Below are 20783 nucleotides of genomic sequence, written 5' to 3'. Positions count from 1 at the left end.
GGCCTTGCTCCTTGTCTTCATGTACCAGGCAAAGCAACTCTGCTCAACAGCCTCATAACATTCCATTGCTTTTAAATTCAACTTATACAGAACCTAACAAACTCCAACTTTGCATGACTACAATTCCCAGTTTCCTTCAATTTCCTCACAGCAGTAAAAAAAAATTGAAGGGGGGTGGTCTGGCTTCTGTCTCCGAAGGATATTTGAAACATACTGTTAATTGCAGCAAAACCGCAGCCCAACCTAGTTTATTGGTTTGCAGTTAAAGCTGGGATGATTTGCATGGCCCCCTTCCCTAAAATTGTAGGCTGGGAGGAAAGTGCAGTGTAGTACTGAAGCTGTAGAGGAACTACTCACTTCATGGTGCGTGCAAATTTACTTGTTTGAATTAAACAAAAATTGAAAGAAAAAAGGGGAAAACCTTCTATCTTTGCGGGCAGAGACTGGTTTTCTTTTTGTAGCTGCAGAGATAAAGCACGAATCGGTCACACATGCTTATTTGTGTTTCACCCCTACTCAGGGGCAGCTCCATAAACCAAGGGTGTGGAGAATGAAAGTCATTTTTAGTGCTCTAATATCCAAGGCAGCTGCTTTTATAATAAACACGACAGCCCACTTCATAACAACAGAGCAAAATAAAACAAAACAAATTCCAAGTTTATAGTTTTGTTATTCTTTAAAAGTGCCAAAGGGCACTTCTGTTCTTTTGTCTTAACTAGTCTTACTGCAATTATAGAACATGCCCCTCTTTGGAAGCGGCTGATGTCAGTGGGAAGCTCCAACTTATCTGGCAATAAGATTCCTTTAACTGAATGACCTTTACTTCCGACGAGACCTCTTACAGGTGTGCTGGGCTACCCTTTCACTTAAAAAGAAGAAGAAAGAGACTTACTTAGGGGATCCCAAATCCTGAGAGGAAAGGGGCTGTGATTGTGATTCCCCTTGGCCTAAATGAGGCATACTCTGATTAATCTGTTGCAGTGCAATGGTTAAACTGCTGTCCTGCAGCCAAAACTGTGCTCATGACCCTGGGGTTCAATCTGAGGTAGGTGGCTAAAGATTGACCACCTTCTATCCTTCTGAGGTCAGTAAAATGAGTACCCAGCTCACTGGGGGTGGGGGGGGCAATGTGTAGCCTGCATAATTAACTTGTAAACCGCCCAGAGAGCGTTTTAAGCATTATAGGGTGGTATATAAGCAGCATGCTTTGCTTAATGTCCAATCTGGCATCCAACCCATCACTTTCACAAGAACAGCTACTGAAGATTCAAAAGACGGCTTTTTCCTGCCTCTGCCTCCCAGTTTATGGAACTGTCTTCCTCAGGAAGTTGGGCTGGTTCCATCCTGCCTTCCTTTCAGCTGGCAATTGAAAAAGCTACTATACAGAGAGGCTTTTGAGTCAGCAGGCATTTTAGAAAAGCAGTCTTTGAAAATCTGCTTTACAGTCTTCATAGAATGTTTATATATATGGTTCCAAATTTTTATTTTATATTTGTAAATATCGATTCAAATTTTTAACTAGTATGCTTTTAATTTATTTTTATTTTATAAGCTGCCTTGGGCCACTTCTAGGGGAGAAAGGATGTCTGTCTGTCTGTCTGTCTGTCTATCTATCTATCTATCTATCTATCTATCTATCTATCTATCTATCTAGACAGACAGACAGACAGACAGACAGACAGACAGACATATGCTTCCTGATCAACAGAGTCTTAAAACCCTTTGCTGGCATTGGTTTCATTCTTACATGTACTTCCACACTCTGTGCAGGACCCAGTGGTTACAAGTCTTGTGCCAGGATAGAATAAAGGCACATAACACTTGATGGCAGGTTATATTACAACCTCTCTAGGACAGTTTCTGTTGGTGGACGCAATGTGAAACTATTTCATCTTTCCTTGCTCAATGGATGGTGGTTTGCCCCACTCACAAATGCACAAAATTAAAAATAACAGAATAAATGTTGGGAAAGGGATAAAAGGGCCACAAATGGGAGGTGATGTCATTTGTACCACTCGTAACATTCTTTTAATAGTGTACCCCAAGGTCAAGAAAGTAGAGTCCGCCTAGCTATTACAAAGTGTTGTTGTTCTTCTAACTATGGGGAAAGAACACAGACCATTGGGTGCCTGTTTCTAGTATAGGTGATGGAGGAAGAGTCTTCCATATGGCTGTCCCAAACATGCCTAGAGGAAAATAAAATGGCAGCACTTAACAGTGTGAATGAGGTGCAAAGGTAGAGGACAGCTGCTGCTTTTACACCCTTCAGGCATCCCAAAAGCTTCTGACTCGTGAGTATCTCAACAAAGACATGTTGGACTAAATGAAGTCATGGCTCACGTTCATTCAGACTTGATGTATGCTCTGTAATCTTACTGGGCCTCTCACAATGAGAGCAAAATATACAGGGGCCCTTTTTCTCCTCAGAAAAATACAGTTCTCCTAGGCACATACGCTTCAAAACAAATCCTTCCATCTAGAAAGATATATGAGTTGCAGTCAAATGCATCTGAAAGATACAGCTTGGAGAAAGTGGTTGCAATGCGATCTGCAGTAACATTTCTCAAACAGAACCACAAGGTGGCACTAGAGGCCCATGTTGGAGATGACTAAAAGGTCATGATTTCCCAGTGGATTACCATCAGAATAAAACAAGAATAACAAGAACAGGGAAACAGGTGCTTACTGCAGGTGGGTGAATATCACACAAAGTTATTTCTCCCCCCCCCTTGCTTCGAAAAAATTAAGCCGGCTGTGTCACTCTCTTGTCACTCTCACTTGGAAAACCTCATAGGCTACAGTCCTGTACGCCCTTTAGGTCTAAACCTTGTCATTAACAAGTAAACACTATTATACTTCGATGCTATAGACAGAAATTATTTTGCAAGATGCTTTAAAAATTACATGGGCAATTTAAACATTATTATTATTTATGCCACCCATTTTTTCTAGAGGCTGAAACCTAGTCTTGGATAGGTATAAAGGAATCTATGGTTAGGACACAGTTTCCCGATTTCTGATGGTTGAAATGGACTTCAGTGGAGGCATGGATTGCTGCCTTGTCGTGGCGAAGGGGCTTGAGTAACTCAGAGAAACTATGGGCTATGCCGTGCAGGGACACCCAAGACGGACAGGACATAGCATACTTCGATGCTATAGACAGAAATTATTTTCCAAGATGCTTTAAAAATTACATGGGCAATTTAAACATTATTATTATTTATGCCACCCATTTTTTCTAGAGGCTGAAACCTAGTCTTGGATAGGTATAAAGGAATCTATGGTTAGGACACCGTTTCCCGATTTCTGATGGTTGAAATGGACTTCAGTGGAGGCATGGATTGCTGCCTTGTCGTGGCGAAGGGGCTTGAGTAACTCAGAGAAACTATGGGCTATGCCGTGCAGGGACACCCAAGACGGACAGGACATAGTGGAGAGTTCCGACTAAACGCAATCCACCTGGAGTAGGAAATGGCAAGCCACTCCAGTATCTTTGCCAAGAACGCCCCATGATCAGAAACAAAAGGCTAAAAGATATGACGCTGGAAGATGGGCCCCTCAGGTCGGAAGGCGTCCAACATGCTACTGAGGAAGAGCGGAGGACAAGTACAAGTAGCTCCAGAGCTAATGAAGTGGTTGGGCCAAAGCCGAAAGGACGCTCAGCTGTGGACGTGCCTGGAAGTGAAAGGAAAATCCAATGCTGCAAAGAAAAATACTGCATAGGAACCTGGAATGTAAGATCTATGAACACTGGGAAGCTGGAGGTGGTCAAACAGGAGATGGCAAGAATAAACATCGACATCCTGGGCATCAGTGAACTAAAATGGATAGGAATGGGCGAATTCAGCTCAGATGATTATCATATCTACTATTGTGGACAAGAATCCCGTAGAAGGAATGGAGTAGCCGTCATAGTCAACAAAAGAGTGGGAAAAGCTGTAATGGGATACACTCTCAAAAATGATAGAATGATGTCAATACGAATCCAAGGCAGACCATTCAACATCACAATAATCCAAGTTTATGCACCAACCAGCATTGCTGAGGAGACTGAAATTGAACAATTCTATGAAGATCTACAACACCTTCTAGAACTGACACCAAAGAAAGATGTTCTTCTCATTCTAGGGGACTGGAATGCTAAAGTAGGGAGCCAAGAGATAAAAGGAACAACAGGGAAGTTTGGCCTTGGAGTTCAGAACGAAGCAGGACAAAGGCTAATAGAGTTTTGTCAAGAGAATAAGCTGGTCATCACAAACACTCTTTTCCAACAACACAAGAGGCGACTCTATACATGGAAATCACCAGATGGGCAATATCGAAATCAGATTGATTATATTCTCTGCAGCCAAAGATGGAGAAGCTCTATACAGTCAGCAAAAACAAGACCTGGAGCTGACTGCGGTTCTGATCATCAGCTTCTCATAGCAAAATTCAAGCTTAGACTGAAGAGATTAGGAAAAACCACTGGGCCACTCAGGTATAATCTAAACCAAATCCCTTATGAATACACAGTGGAAGTAAAGAACAGATTTAAGGAACTAGATTTGGTGGACAGAGTGCCTGAAGAACTTTGGATAGAGGCTCGTAACATTGTCCAGGAGGCAGCAACGAAAACCATCCCAAAGAAAAGGAAATGCAAGAAAGCAAAGTGGCTGTCCAACGAGGCCTTAGAAATAGCAGAGAGGAGAAGGGAAGCAAAATGCAAGGGAGATAGGGAAAGTTACAGAAACTTGAATGCAGACTTCCAAAGAATAGCAAGGAGAGACAAGAGGGCCTTCTTAAATGAACAATGCAAAGAAATAGAGGAAGATAACAGAAAAGGAAAGACCAGAGATCTGTTCAGGAAAATTGGACATATTAGAGGAACATTTTGCGCAAAGATGAACATGATAAAAGACAAAAATGGGAGGGACCTAACAGAAGCAGAAGACGTCAAGAAGAGGTGGCAAGAATACACGGAGGAATTATATCAGAAAGATGTGGATATCCCGGACAACCCAGACAATGTAGTTGCTGACCTTGAGCCAGACATCCTGGAGAGCGAAGTCAAGTGGGCCTTAGAAAGCCTGGCTAACAACAAGGCCAGTGGAGGTGATGGCATTCCAGTTGAACTATTTAAAATCTTGAAAGATGATGCTGTTAAGGTGCTACATTCAATATGCCAGCAAGTTTGGAAAACTCAACAGTGGCCAGAGGATTGGAAAAGATCAGTCTACATCCCAATCCCAAAGAAAGGCAGTGCCAAAGAATGCTCCAACTACCGTACAATTGCACTCATTTCACACGCTAGCAAGGTTATGCTCAAAATTCTCCAAGGTAGGCTTCAGCAGTATGTGGACCGAGAACTCCCAGAAGTACAAGCTGGATTCCGAAGAGGCAGAGGAACTCGAGACCAAATTGCTAACTTGCGCTGGATTATGGAGAAAGCTAGAGAGTTCCAGAAAAATATCTACTTCTGCTTCATTGACTATGCGAAAGCCTTTGACTGTGTGGACCACAGCAAACTATGGCAAGTTCTTAAAGAAATGGGAGTGCCTGACCACTTTATCTGTCTCCTGAGAAACCTATATGTGGGACAGGAAGCAACAGTTAGAACTGGTCATGGAACAACTGAGTGGTTCAAAATTGGGAAAGGAGTACGGCAAGGCTGTATATTGTCCCCCAGCTTATTTAACTTATATGCAGAATACATCATGCGGAAGGCTGGACTGGAAGAAACCCAAGCCGGAATTAAGATTGCCGGAAGAAATATCAACAACCTCCGATATGCAGATGATACCACTCTGATGGCAGAAAGTGAGGAGGAATTAAAGAACCTTGTAATGAGAGTGAAAGAGGAGAGTGCAAAAAACGGTCTGAAACTCAACATCAAAAAAACTAAGATCATGGCCACTGGTCCCATCACCTCCTGGGAAATAGAAGGGGAAGATATGGAGGCAGTGTCAAATTTTATCTTCCTGGGCTCCATGATCACTGCAGATGGAGACAGCAGCCCTGAAATTAAAAGGCGCCTTCTTCTTGGGAGGAAAGCGATGACAAATCTGGACAGCATCTTGAAAAGCAGAGACATCACCTTGCCAACAAAAGTCCGAATAGTCAAAGCTATGGTTTTTCCTGTCGTGATGTATGGAAGTGAGAGCTGGACCATAAAGAAAGCAGACCGCCGAAGAATTGATGCCTTTGAATTGTGGTGCTGGAGGAGGCTCTTGAGAATCCCCTGGACTGCAAGGAGAACAAACCTATCAGTTCTAAAGGAAATCAACCCTGAGTGCTCACTGGAAGGACAGATCCTGAAGCTGAGGCTCCAGTACTTTGGCCATCTAATGAGAAGAAAAGACTCCCTGGAAAAGACCCTGATGTTGGGAAAGTGTGACGGCAAGAGGAGAAGGGGACGACCGAGGATGAGATGGCTGGACAGTGTCTGCGAAGCAACCAACATGAACCTGACACAACTCCGGGAGGCAGTAGAAGACAGGAGGGCCTGGCGTGCTCTGGTCCATGGGGTCACGAAGAGTCGGACACGACTAAACGACTAAACACACACACATGCTTCACATATATTATCTTTTTTCAATCTGTTCATTCATGGCATTTATAATCTGACTCCCCATCTCCTGGTAAAGGGGGCTCAAGGCAGCTTACATGCGTAGTTAATAAAATACAGTAAAATTTTAAAAAGCAATGAAATGTAATCATGAAGACACTGAGTGAAGAAGAGCCATTTAAAACAATCAAAAGAATATTTGAAACAGATGTTAAAAGTGCAACCTCTCCAGGAACCAGCAAGGTGTCCAAGGACTGTCTGTGGGGCACATTCTTTGCCTGCTAATGGAAGGACAGCAAGGATGGGGCCAGCCCAATACCCCTTGACAGGGAGTCACACAGCTTGGGGCAGCCACTGAGAAGGCCTTCTCCTCCTGTGTTTCCACTGGGAGTGCTTGGGAGGGTGAAAGAACCGATGGGAAGTTCTCCCCTGAAGGCCTTAGAGCTTGAGAGGCTCATGTGGGGAAATGCAGTGTCGTTCCCTCATACATCCAGAATCACCCATTGCGCGCTTCTATACCTGATTTAAATAATCCTTGAATATAATTTGTTTTCTTCAGATTAAGTTTTTGTGTAATGTATCCCCTCCCTTTCCCCTCTTTCTCTCTCCCCCTTCCCTCTCATGTCCTCCTCATTCTCCACCCTGTGTCTACTATTTGTTCGATCGAGCGAACGAACAAACAACTGAACGAAGTAAACTAATGAACGAACTCATGCTGCGTCTTTACACTGAATGAACCAATGCACCGATCACACCTGACCAAACAATGGTCTGGAATAACTCTCCATCAAGGTAGATTACTTTTGTGCTTTGAACTCATCAGAGTCTTTAACTGGGATATTTCTCCCAAGAGACATTTGAGCACTAGGGAGGGGTAGAAGAGAGTCTGCGATTGATGAGTTTAGGTTCCTAATCTAACACATTTGTCTAAATTGTCTAAATTCCTCACACTTGCTAGGAACTCAGCCTTGTAGGGTTTTTTTAAAAAATGAATGACCTTACAGAGGAGTTTCACAGCGTGAGAGGCTATAAACAGCTAAGAGAAGCACAGACACTCATATGTTGCTCTGGATTTTCCTAAGACATCTGGTCGGCTATCGTGACAAGAGAAAGTGAGAGCAGATGGACCTTTGCCTAGTCCTGCTGGGTTTTTCTGATGTTCTTACTGTTAGGATGACATTGGTTTTAGTTTGAATGTGTGTCTAAAAGTATTCAAATACAAAATACCTAGTATCTAAGACATTACAGACATGGCCCTGATGGAATTCAGAAATTTGTCATGGAAGTTGCAAAGATAAAACCACCACCAACAGTAATCTTGTTCAGCATGAACGGCCACTGCCTGAAGAACCCCTATGACATACCATCCCTTGGACCATAACAAAATCCATTGACAGAAATGATGCAGATCCCCAGTTAGGTCGTGAAAACACAGTTATTTCCAGTTGATTCAAGGAACCAAATATTTGATTATTTTCCTGCTTGTATCTGCCCTAGTTTATCAAAACACGGCAATGTTCAGGGCAGTGAACAACGATTTTAAAAAAATCACAAAAATACAAAGAAATTAATAAAACACAATGAATATGAGCAATTCCAAAAGCCTTAAACAGCAGAAGAGGGAGCAGCAGATAAAAATCACCACCACTACCACCACTGCAGGTTCACTGCAGACCCTTTTGTTGCCTCTTGTAACAACAGAGTCTTGACCAGAAAAGGGAGATGAAGAAAGAGGAGCAAGCCAGCTTTTCCAAGGGAAGGGTGTTGTTAACATCTCCTGTCTCTGAGCCACTCAATACATCCTTCTGGGCAAGCAGGCCCATCGAAGCCTCTCCTGAAGACCCGAATGCAGCAATGACAGGGCAGAGGACCCTCCCCAACAAAGTCACCAACAGCGACCAAGAGAAGGAGAGAGGCCTAACTCTGGCTTTCGCCTCAGATGAAGTCCTCTCTCATGGAATCCATAAGATGTATGTAAGCCTTGATTTACCATTCAGCAGCTGATTCAGCCGGGTCTTCCCAGAGTCAAAAATGATTCGGTACCTGGGGCAGGCAGTGAAAAGGGGGCCCCTTCTCAACTCATGACATGGAAACAATATAAGAAGTAACTACAGCACTGAATGTCCTACCAGCATCTCCCCTGTTTCCCAAGGAATCAGCAACACCTGCTCAATGCTGCCTTGGTGAGATCTGGGACACTGAGCCCCTTTCCTCTCTTCTCCCTCGGCAGCCTGGTTTACCTCTGTCTTTGGTCTAACTCTGTGGTAGAGCAGGCTGGGAGTCCTGCTCCTTCCGTCTCTTTTTTAAAAAAAATCACTTATTTTACCTTGTACAACTAGCCATGACAATCTTTACTTCTCATTTCTCAATAGATTCTCTTTATAAGATTTTGTTTTCATGCATTTTATGTGCTTCATGACCGCTTCGTATTTACGCATTTTCTTCAGTACTTCTTTGTAGGTCACCCTCCCTCTCATAGCATGAAATCTGGTGTATTACGTGGTAAATCCATATTTCTCATGCATCTGCTTTTGTAATATTTGCCTGTGTTAATTGTCCACCATTCCAATGCTGTACAGTAAAGCCAAAAATACACAATAACATCTCGTGTGCATTATCAAGCCCCACCCCTATCCACTCCCAGTTTGAGTTTTTCATGGATATTACATGGAAGCCACGTAAGATTCCTTGCCTCCAGATGGAAGTGGGACAAGTGGTGCTGTCTTTTCTTGTTAGGGTCTTCTAACAACTTGTGGAACCTGCAGAAACTCAGTGCCTTCTCCCTTTTCGGAAGCAAAGCGTGCATCAGCACAACTAGCATGGTAAAAAAAGTGAAGCTCATTTGTAAAAGAAACCCAAATATCCATGTTCTTCTCACCCTTCAAAACCCATGCAGTAAAACAAACACCATTGTCATTATTGTGCTATTTATGTTCAATTATTAGTTGTGTTAAAATATTACTTTTTACACAATGTTGCTTACTTTGACACCTACCCACCCCAGAAACACCAAATCAAACCTTTCTGTCATCCATGGTGTCATAAAATGCCTTGTTTTATCATGGGGTGAGGAGAACATTTTTTTTTTCAGTCCCTTCTCTTCACCTGCAAGGATGAGGCAAACACTCCTAAGCAGGCTCCCCCAATCAAGGGATGCAGTGTTTTGAACAAGCCACTGTCCTAGTCCCTCTATGTGTAGTTCAAGTTACAGCTCTTAGCAAAATAATAATAATAATAACATATTTAGCTCCACATCAGAAAAGCCTCACCTGCTGACTTCCATAGCTCGGACCTCTCTTAAAACACACAGAGACAGTTGTGATTTTGGAGCAGGCCTGCAGGCAATCGCCTAATTGCAGTGGTTCTCAACCTTGGGTCCCCAGATGTTCTTGGACTACAACTCCCAGAAATCCTGGCCAACACAGCTAGTGGTGAAGGCTTCTGGGGTTTTTAGTCCAAGAACACCTGGGGACCCAAGGTTTGGAACCACGGACTTGATGCAACCTCCTGCATGTTTCCTCAAAAGAAAGCACGTCTGATTTCAGTGGGGCTTGCACAGGACTATAAATTCTTCCATGGCCTCACACACCTTTGCAATAGCTGAGGGGCTAGGCGTCTGTGTTACAATAAAATCTATGGGATTATAACCTCTTTGCTGCTATATGTATTAAAAACCACAAAGCTTGATCATGAGCGAGTCCCAAGATCTGTCCAGAAAAAGAAAAAGAAAAAAAACACTTGAGAAGCCTCAATAGGCTCATGGACTGCCATATGTGCACCTAGCATTTTCTTTTAAACTGCAGAACAGTTACAAAGAAACTAAGAGTGATGGCTGTTCAGTTTCCATACACCCTGATTCGACGAAAGCTAATCGGGAATTACATCTCACTAAGTTAGTTTTGGAGCCCCTGCAAACGGATCTCTGCTCACATGACTCTTCTGCCGATCCGCTCCTCCTTTTTCCTGATACACCCTGAACTCCCTCCCATCCAGAAAAGCTACTGCAGAGGGTGGAGACCCTGTTGAACAGAGTGGGAGGTGATGCTGGGCGTTGGGGAAGAGGCAAGGATTAAATAATAATAATAATAATAAGAAGAAGAAGAAGAATAAGAATAATAATAATAATAATAATAATAATAAGAAGAAGAAGAAGAAGAAGAAGAAGAAGAAGAAGAAGAAGAAGAAGAGCAGCAGCAGCAGCAGCAGCAGCAGCAGCAGCAGCAACAACAACAACAACAACAACAACAACAACAACAACAACAACAACAACAACAACAACAAGAACCTTTGAACTGCATTCCTGGAAGGGATCCTATGCATCATCGAGTCCAGCCAGTGTCAAGGAAGCACAGTGGGGAATCAAACTCCCAACCTCTGGCTCCACAGACAAAAACCTAAGCCACTAAGCTATCTTTTTCTCTTTCCTCTAGCTGGAATTTCCACTGAATCTCAAGGCCAAAATAGATGCTACAGAGATTGCTGTAAGAAAGAAGTTACAGTGGTGCCTCACATAGCTAAGCGAGGGGAGGGCACAAAAACGCTGTGTGCGGTCATTTCGGGGCTTCCGGTGGCCATTTTGGAGCCGCCGAACAGCTGATCCACGGCGTCGCTTTGCGAAGATCAGTAAGTGAAACGCTTACCGATCATCGCAAAGCGATTTTCGGCCATAGGGACCATCGCATTTGCGATCGCTAAATCCTCCTCGCTATGCGGATTCGTTGTTCTACGGTGCGCTCGTTAAGCGAGGCACCACTGTACTTGGAAGGAAACCACATTGGTCTCATCTGAGTATTTCCCTTCCTTATCATCATCCCACAATCTTTTCTAATCTCTCAGGTCTTTCAAATTAGCTTGCCTTGTTTGGGGACTGGTCATAGAAAGTTAAGTACCAGTTTAGGACTTGTCTTCACAGGCTCATTTGGAGCCTGGCTGGTCTGGATTATATAGGGTCACATAAGGTCAGACAGGATTCTCTGAAAAGGACAATAATGCCAGGAAAGATTGAAGGCAGCAGGAAACGTAGAAGACCAGAAAAAGGTCCCCACAGTGGATGAAATAGTGGGACAAATGCCCATCTGATCCCACTCTTAGTCTAAAACCAGATTGCCCAGATAAAACAGGATTGCTTGGATTAAAAGAGGATTGCACGACTGAAACAGTACTGTAATGTGTTTTCTGCTTCTAATGATGTGATAACTGCAGCACAAAGGAAGCCATTTCCAGAGGTCCAGGAGCCACAGATCTCCATCCCTGAACTTTAGGGGGGCACACCTTTTTGTGTGACCCCCAGTCTACTAAAATGTTCTTAGCAACAAAAACAAATAGTGAAAGAGCCCTTGTGATGGAGGGATTCATTGGGGAAAATCTTGTTGTCATTAATGCTGGTATTAAACTGGATCCAGTGCTACAAATAATTAACTTGAAGTATCCCTTTCCAGCTTCTGAGGCTCTCTAGGGCCCTATTTTTCCCTGGGGAAGCCATTGGGATTATTGGGGTGGTGGTGGTGGGGAGGAGTATTAATAGTCAAAAATTACTGCTGGATGGCCACTGGCAGTTCTGATCCCAGCAGTGGTGATCTGGTACTGATTTTAAAAATAATTAAAGGTTCTCCTCCTCCTCCGAGACCTACACTAACACAGGTTTCTTCGGGGCAAAAAAAGGGCCGTAGGGAGCTTTGGAAAATGAAAAGTGGAGTAGGAAGATTTTTGGTTAGTTTGAATTAATTACTTCTGGCACCAGATCCAGTTTACACCGGCGTAATTTTATGCAACAGGATTCTGCCAAATGTGTGCTTTCTCACGGGCTCATGATGTCACCCAGGTATTGGGGTGGGGGTGTGGTGAGTGAAGGAAAGAGAGTTTGTGAGGCCTTTGAAATTTGTTAGTTGGCCAAGATCTTTGGTATTAGAGGAAGTCAGGAAGGGGATAGATATGGCTGGAGTGGGGCAGAGCTGTAGGGTTTAGTATAAACAGGGAGTTTTGAAAAGAAGAAAATGGAAGCTGGGAGCAAGGATATGGGGTGGGTGTGTAAAGTGAAAATGTGTTAAAGTTTAGAAGAACTGTGTGCCTAGATGCAAATGCAACCACTTAGAAAGCTATAAATGAAAGTTCTGCTCCACACGGTTCACCTTCCTCCTCCTACAGCCGTACAAATAAACAGTTGTGCTTCTTTTAAAAATGACCCGTGAACTTAGGAACCAAGAATCCCTGCTATGCTACTATGTAAGCTCAGAGAGATGTAACCTTCATCTCCGCTGGTAGTTCTTCATTTCCTTTGTGATACCCCTGTGGTGAAGGCTTAATTGAAGCCACATCCTGGGACACAGCCTCTGCCTCGTGCGAGCCCAAGATTACTCAGACTATATTAATGAACAAATGAAGTGGAAAGAGATGTATGAGCTGAATGCATTTTCATCACTGCTGCAACCATGTCTGAGCCCAGTGTTTCTAGTATCTTCATGTATTTAATTTCCTCATCCACTGTTTGATTTTCTATAAAATACCTCTTCTCTTGAAATAATCTGTGGAGTATGAAATGACCTGAGGTACAGTCCTCTGCATTTCTGCTCAGAGGTAACTCCCAATAAACTCGGGGAAATGTACTCCGAGGTTAGATGTGTGTACAACTGCTGCCTTAGTAGAAGAGCCTTTGTGCGACAACAATTTAAAAGGGCCTGTCATAGGGTTGATAAGCAGAATAAATCTTACCAGATATGATATGGGTCTATCAGAAAACAGCATGAGTGCATCAGAGAAAGGGAAAAGAAATAACCTCCCTGATAGGATGGAATGGATGGTGGGAAAGACACTCACCATGTCATGATTTGGAGACTAATTGAGAAGGTGAGCGCCATCAAGGACTTGGAAATGCTCTGCTCTGACCAAAAAACAAAACACACACACACACAAAACCCAAAACCTGAGCACCCGGTCCCAGTCATCATCTGACCACTGTGAGAAAGACTGACCTGGGACTAATTTGTGGGCCTGGAATTGCAAGGGCATCGGCCGTAAATTCTGCAGCAGCGGAAAAGCTTTCTCCTAGAGCTTTTCAAGAATTAATAGGAAACAAGGAGCACTGGCACATTTTCTTTGGACTATTTATGTTTTACGGCAGTACAGGTTTTGCAAATAGGATGGGGGGGGGGGTTGGTTAATTTTTATTTTTATTTTTTTGAAGGGTTAGAATGAGGGAAGGGGAAATTGCAAAGAGGTGTTTTGGTTTATTCTGTTTACAGGCTTTTTGTGCCAAAAGTGTTGGTTGCCTAGGAAACTGCTGTAAGCTGGAATTTGGATAGATGCATTGTCAACAGCACATGAGCTCTGAGTGGATTTCGGAAAGAAAAGTAGCCGTGCCTTGTCCTGAGGAGGGCAAAGCTCCGAGGTTCAGGCCATGCTATCTGTAGCAAATTAAGTCAAAGATATGAGCTTAGGTTTCCAAGGAGTATCTTTTATGCATTTGAGCCTAGAAGATGATGCAACAGCACACGGGCAAGTCAAGCTACCCAAGAAACCATGGAGACTCTAAGGAGATTAAGCCACTGCTCAAGTAAATAGTAAGGAAGCTGAATCATGTTCACCACTAACATTTCTTCTTAAATACTAAGGGCAGACCTTTGTTTGCCTATGCAAAGGAACTATTCCACAGGCGGTCCAGCCACGCTTTTGCTTCCTGTACAGAGGATCCGATCCAGCAACAGGCAGAATTCTTCCCCTCCAAATGCATCTCTGTGCAAGGAAAGTTGCACCTGTTTAATCTTTGCCTGTTCAAAGCACAGCATGACAAAAATCTAGTGGGTAGGGCTCTGATGAATATTTGGCAATGAAATAATAGCAAATAAAAAGAGAATATGAGCCTCCCCTTCCCTCTTAAAAATAGATATCCACCACTACTTTCTTCTGCCTTTCTGCTCTTCCATGGGGAAAATGGCTGGCTTCAGTGCAGCACAATCAGCAGGGGTTTTTACTACGTACATAGTTGCTTCAACGATGTGGGCCACATTTTCTTTGCCCCACCTCCCACATAATGGGCAAAATCCTGTTGCTTGGCTTAATAAATCACACTAGAGTAGGCCCATCGCATCAGTGTGGATTTGGGGAGTTAAATCTGCCATAAATTCCATTGATTCAAACAGGCCTACTCTAGTTGCAACTTATTCTGCTGAAGTCAGTTACAACTAGACTAACCCTATTTGAATCACTGGAATTTACACAGGAGTTGATTCCCCAAATCCCCACTGATTCAATGAGCCTATTTTAGGGCAATGTACTAGATTAAGCAACAGGATTTTGGCCACTGAGGGAGGAAGTAATTTTTGGCTGATTGATACTTGCCTCTTGGAAAATCAACAAAATTAGCTCCATTTCATAGGGGGTGGTTAGAAACATGAGGCCACCATTTTGGCTGAGCCAAATCCTAACAAGTAGCAAAGTGATGAAGGGTGATTTAGGCCATGTTTAGGGGAAGAAAAGAAGGTGTCTAAATAGTGCAACAAGACTTTCAAAAATATGAGGCACAGCAGGGAGGGTGTCAGGTAGAAAAGTGGGGTAGGCTCGGATCGATCCCTTTTTCTTCCTGACCCATCTGGGATAACTGCAGTCCAGGAATGGGTAGAAAATTATGCAGAGCTCAGCAGGTGATAAACACACTGGTGCCCTTGGAAATGCGGAGTGATGATAGTGCTCCTGTACCTTACAGAGATGGGAGAGTAAGGAATTGAAGCAAGTCCAGTTCATTATCTTTTCACAACATGCCATGCATACCAGTCCCCCTACCCCCACCCCATGCAGATAGTAAGAGGTAGCTGCTCCATACTCCAAAGTGACTGCTATCTTTCCCTTTTCTTTGTAATGGGATCAATGGTTTTTATTGTTCTTAGTGTTAAGAAGCATGTGGGAACTTGTCTGAATAATCATCTGATTTTATGCCGGACAATCAGTTCAGAATCCTCATCCCAACCCACAAACTTTAATTCAAATGGGGCAGGGGAGAGATACAGGCTCCAGTCTTATTTCCTGCCTGTATGTTCCTTCATTCCTCATTTTGGTAAAGTGCTTGAGAACAGCAGGCCTGCCAAGGATCTGAGCGATCACTCTATTCTTACTTCTGGCACCCTTCCAGGGCTGACAGCTTTTTGAACCAGCTCCTGTAGCTGCCCTTTAAGCAGCTGCTTGATGTTAAGCAATTCAATGTGATTAAGCTACATCCCCTAAAGAGCCTCTCCTACTGAACAGGATAAAGCAAACTTCTTTTTTTAAAAAAGACTAAAGACTGACCAATCAAGGAGGTATTAGTAGCGACCACCATCTTTAAGACAAGAGGTGAAGGGGACCATTTTTCTGGACTCTTTTCCCCACACACTGAGGAAATAACAAGAACAATCCATCCATCTCACCCACTGTACTGTTTCCACAGTGACAGTACATGAGAAAAAAGCCCACCAGGCAAACTGAGGACAGAAAAGAAAATACTCCCCTGTTTCTTTATGCTCAAGGTACGTCTGATGCACCCAGAAGAAAGGATAAGTTGCTAAAACTCTCTTTCATATAACAAACAGCCTCTGTGTTGACCAGTAACATAATTGGTTAGACTACAATACTTTCTGGAGGTGAAGAAGTGTGAGCAACCTTGCAGAAGTCACTACATGCCACTAGGGGGCACATTGGACAGAGAAAGACTTTCCCAAAGTAACTTTCTGTTGTCTGATCTGTTGCTTCTTTGTCTCAAAGAGTAATAATGCTATTACTTTGGGCTCAGATGGGGGACAAGCAAATTGATACACCTAATCTTTTGTAGACAATTAATGCATTAGTTTCAAAGCCTTATTTTCAAAAGGCTAGATGCAACAGTTTTCCTGTCCTCCTGTTTAATGCCAGCATCATGAGTGTGTGTGTGTGTTTAGTCGTTTAGTCGTGTCCGACTCTTCGTGACCCCATGGACCAGAGCACGCCAGGCCCTCCTGTCTTCTACTGCCTCCCGGAGTTGTGTCAGGTTCATGTTGGTTGCTTCGCAGACACTGTCCAGCCATCTCATCCTCGGTCGTCCCCTTCTCCTCATGAGTGTAACGTTTGCATTAACATGCTTCCGAGCAACTCTTCTCATTCTTTAGTCACAGAGTTAGTGGCAACAAACCCCATCTTCCCTCTTTGTAGCAAGTATGTGTTGAACTTTAATAAAGCTTTCTCTTTACTAAAAGCAGCCTGTAGTGCTTATTCCCCATACCAGCTTCTGCATGTTAATAATCTTAGAACTGGAAGATTGAGTCCAGCCCCTATCAAAGAGCTACGGGGGTGGGTGGGTGGATGGAACAAACTCCCAACTTCTGGCTCTGTAGCCAGATGCCTAAACCACTGAATTACCCAACAGTTAGAGCCCGTCCACATTGGCATATGGTTATGGAATGCAATGACACTGTTTTAGCATGGGGGGGGAAGACCTTGTCCACTTCTGTTTGTACTTAGAATTGAACCATCCTTCCCCTTTAAGAATTGCGCCATAACTTTCTGACCCTTGCCTCAGGCATGCGTTCTATTGAGCATGATTCAGAGCCCTACAAGCTCAGAGTGCAGGTGGGGAAGAGCAGCCCAGGAGGCCAAGACCAGCCTGGTGAGCCCAGTCTGCGCCTGGTGGCTGTGCAGCACCGTGAAGACTGGTGCCACCTCCACTGCTGCAGCTCCGGAGATCCCCTCCAGTGGTCGCAGTGGTGGTGGCAGCTACTGCTCCCTCTAGGCTGCTGTGAGGCTGGGAGCTCCTATGGACCCTGGCATTGAGACTGGATTCCTGTGTCCACTGATCAGCCCTCCTTGCCTGCAGTCTCCTTACTTGTGAGTAAACCTGGTTTGAATGGCGCGGCCTGGGAGAAGAGCATAATGGATAGCTGATAGGGCTAGAAAGGTTTATTTGCCGGGGGGACAGGAAGAGTGCACCGAATGGCACATCTCTCCTCCCTCCCCCCCCCAGCACCTCAACAGACCGCACCCCACACCCAAAATGGCTAGTCTGGACAGCTGTTAATGATACCTAACTTTGTTAATTGCATAGGAACCTGGAATGTAAGATCTATGAACGTTGGGAAGCTGGAGGTGGTCAAATAGGAGATGGCAAGAATAAACATTGACATCCTGGGTGTCAGTGAACTAAAATGGACAGGAATGGGTGAATTCAGCTCAGATGATTATCATATCTACTATTGTGGGCAAGAATCCCGTAGAAGGAATGGAGTAGCCCTCATAGTCAACAAAAGAGTGGGAAAAGCTGTAATGGGATACAATCTCAAAAATGATAGAATGATGTCAATACGAATCCAAGGCAGACCTTTCAACATCACAATAATCCAAGTTTATGCACCAACCAGCATTGCTGAGGAGACTGAAATTGAACAATTCTATGAAGATCTACAACATCTTCTAGAACTGACACCAAAGAAAGATGTTCTTCTCATTCTAGGGGACTGGAATGCTAAAGTAGGGAGCCAAGAGATAAAAGGAACAACAGGGAAGTTTGGCCTTGGAGTTCAGAACGAAGCAGGACAAAGGCTAATAGAGTTTTGTCAAGAGAATAAGCTGGTCATCACAAACACTCTTTTCCAACAACACAAGAGGCGACTCTATACATGGAAATCACCAGATGGGCAATATCGAAATCAGATTGATTATATTCTCTGCAGCCAAAGATGGAGAAGCTCTATACAGTCAGCAAAAACAAGACCTGGAGCTGACTGCGGCTCTGATCATCAGCTTCTCATAGCAAAATTCAAGCTTAGACTGAAGAGATTAGGAAAAACCACTGGGCCACTCAGGTATAATCTAAACCAAATCCCTTATGAATACACAGTGGAAGTAAAGAACAGATTTAAGGAACTAGATTTGGTGGACAGAGTGCCTGAAGAACTTTGGATAGATGCTCGTAACATTGTCCAGGAGGCAGCAACGAAAACCATCCCAAAGAAAAGGAAATGCAAGAAAGCAAAGTGGCTGTCCAACGAGGCCTTAGAAATAGCAGAGAGGAGAAGGGAAGCAAAATGCAAGGGAGATAGGGAAAGTTACAGAAACTTGAATGCAGACTTCCAAAGAATAGCAAGGAGAGACAAGAGGGCCTTCTTAAATGAACAATGCAAAGAAATAGAGGAAGATAACAGAAAAGGAAAGACCAGAGATCTGTTCAGGAAAATTGGACATATTAGAGGAACATTTTGCGCAAAGATGAACATGATAAAAGACAAAAATGGAAGGGACCTAACAGAAGCAGAAGATGTCAAGAAGAGGTGGCAAGAATACACAGAGGAATTATATCAGAAAGATTTGGATATCCCGGACAACCCAGACAATGTAGTTGCTGACCTTGAGCCAGACATCCTGGAGAGCGAAGTCAAGTGGGCCTTAGAAGGCCTGGCTAACAACAAGGCCAGTGGAGATGATGGCATTCCAGTTGAACTATTTAAAATCTTGAAAGATGATGCTGTTAAGGTGCTACATTCAATATGCCAGCAAGTTTGGAAAACTCAACAGTGGCCAGAGGATTGGAAAAGATCAGTCTACATCCCAATCCCAAAGAAAGGCAGTGCCAAAGAATGCTCCAACTACCGTACAATTGCACTCATTTCGCACGCTAGCAAGGTTATGCTCAAAATCCTACAAGGTAGGCTTCAGCAGTATGTGGACCGAGAACTCCCAGAAGTACAAGCTGGATTCCGAAGAGGCAGAGGAACTCGAGACCAAATTGCTAACTTGCGCTGGATTATGGAGAAAGCCAGAGAGTTCCAGAAAAATATCTACTTCTGCTTCATCGACTATGCGAAAGCCTTTGACTGTGTGGACCACAGCAAACTATGGCAAGTTCTTAAAGAAATGGGAGTGCCTGACCACTTTATCTGTCTCCTGAGAAACCTGTATGTGGGACAGGAAGCAACAGTTAGAACTGGTCATGGAACAACTGAGTGGTTCAAAATTGGGAAAGGAGTACGGCAAGGCTGTATATTGTCCCCCAGCTTATTTAACTTATATGCAGAATACATCATGCGGAAGGCTGGACTGGAAGAAACCCAAGCCGGAATTAAGATTGCCGGAAGAAATATCAACAACCTCCGATATGCAGATGATACCACTCTGATGGCAGAAAGTGAGGAGGAATTAAAGAACCTTGTAATGAGAGTGAAAGAGGAGAGTGCAAAAAACGGTCTGAAACTCAACATCAAAAAAACTAAGATCATGGCCACTGGTCCCATCGCCTCCTGGGAAATAGAAGGGGAAGATATGGAGGCAGTGTCAAATTTTATCTTCCTGGGCTCCATGATCACTGCAGATGGAGACAGCAGCCCTGAAATTAAAAGGCGCCTTCTTCTTGGGAGGAAAGCGATGACAAATCTTGACAGCATCTTGAAAAGCAGAGACATCACCTTGCCAACAAAAGTCCGAATAGTCAAAGCTATGGTTTTTCCTGTCGTGATGTATGGAAGTGAGAGCTGGACCATAAAGAAAGCAGACCGCCGAAGAATTGATGCCTTTGAATTGTGGTGCTGGAGGAGACTCTTGAGAATCCCCTGGACTGCAAGGAGAACAAACCTATCAGTTCTAAAGGAAATCAACCCTGAATGCTCACTTGAAGGACAGATCCTGAAGCTGAGGCTCCAGTACTTTGGCCATCTCATGAGAAGAAAAGAGTCCTTGGAAAAAACCTTGATGTTAGGAAGGTGTGATGGCAAGAGGAGAAGGGGACGACCGAGGATGAGATGGCTGGACAGTGTCTGCGAAGCAACCAATATGAACCTGACACAACTCCGGGAGGCAGTAGAAGACAGGAGGGCCTGGCGTGCTCTGGTCCATGGGGTCACGAAGAGTCGGACACGACTAAACGACTAAACAAACAAAACAACTTTGTTAATTCATTAGTCGCTTATTCATTTGATTTGAATAGTTTCATAATAATCTTAAAACTGTACAGCTAGAAGGGACCCTATGGATCATGGAGTCCAGCCCCTATCAAGGAGGCACAGCAGGGAATCGAACTCCCAGAACTCTCAGAAGGCAGAGACTTGAACCACTGAACTATGGTGCAGCAGGTCTATAGAATTTTATTACATTTTTAGCTAAATGTGCGTTTCATCTGTTTTTTAATCTTTTTATGGAATCTTTTTTTAATCTGCTTTTTAATCCTTTTAGAAGTGTGCAAACCACTTTGAGCACTATCCTTTAGTTGAAGGATAGTGCTCAAAGTGGTTTACACACTTCTCGATGTAAC

Source organism: Pogona vitticeps, chromosome 1 (assembly GCF_051106095.1).
Source record: "Pogona vitticeps strain Pit_001003342236 chromosome 1, PviZW2.1, whole genome shotgun sequence".
Classification (NCBI taxonomy): Eukaryota; Metazoa; Chordata; class Lepidosauria; order Squamata; family Agamidae; genus Pogona; species Pogona vitticeps.
The sequence above is the reverse complement of the archived record's forward strand: the minus strand, read 5'-3'. Positions refer to the sequence as shown.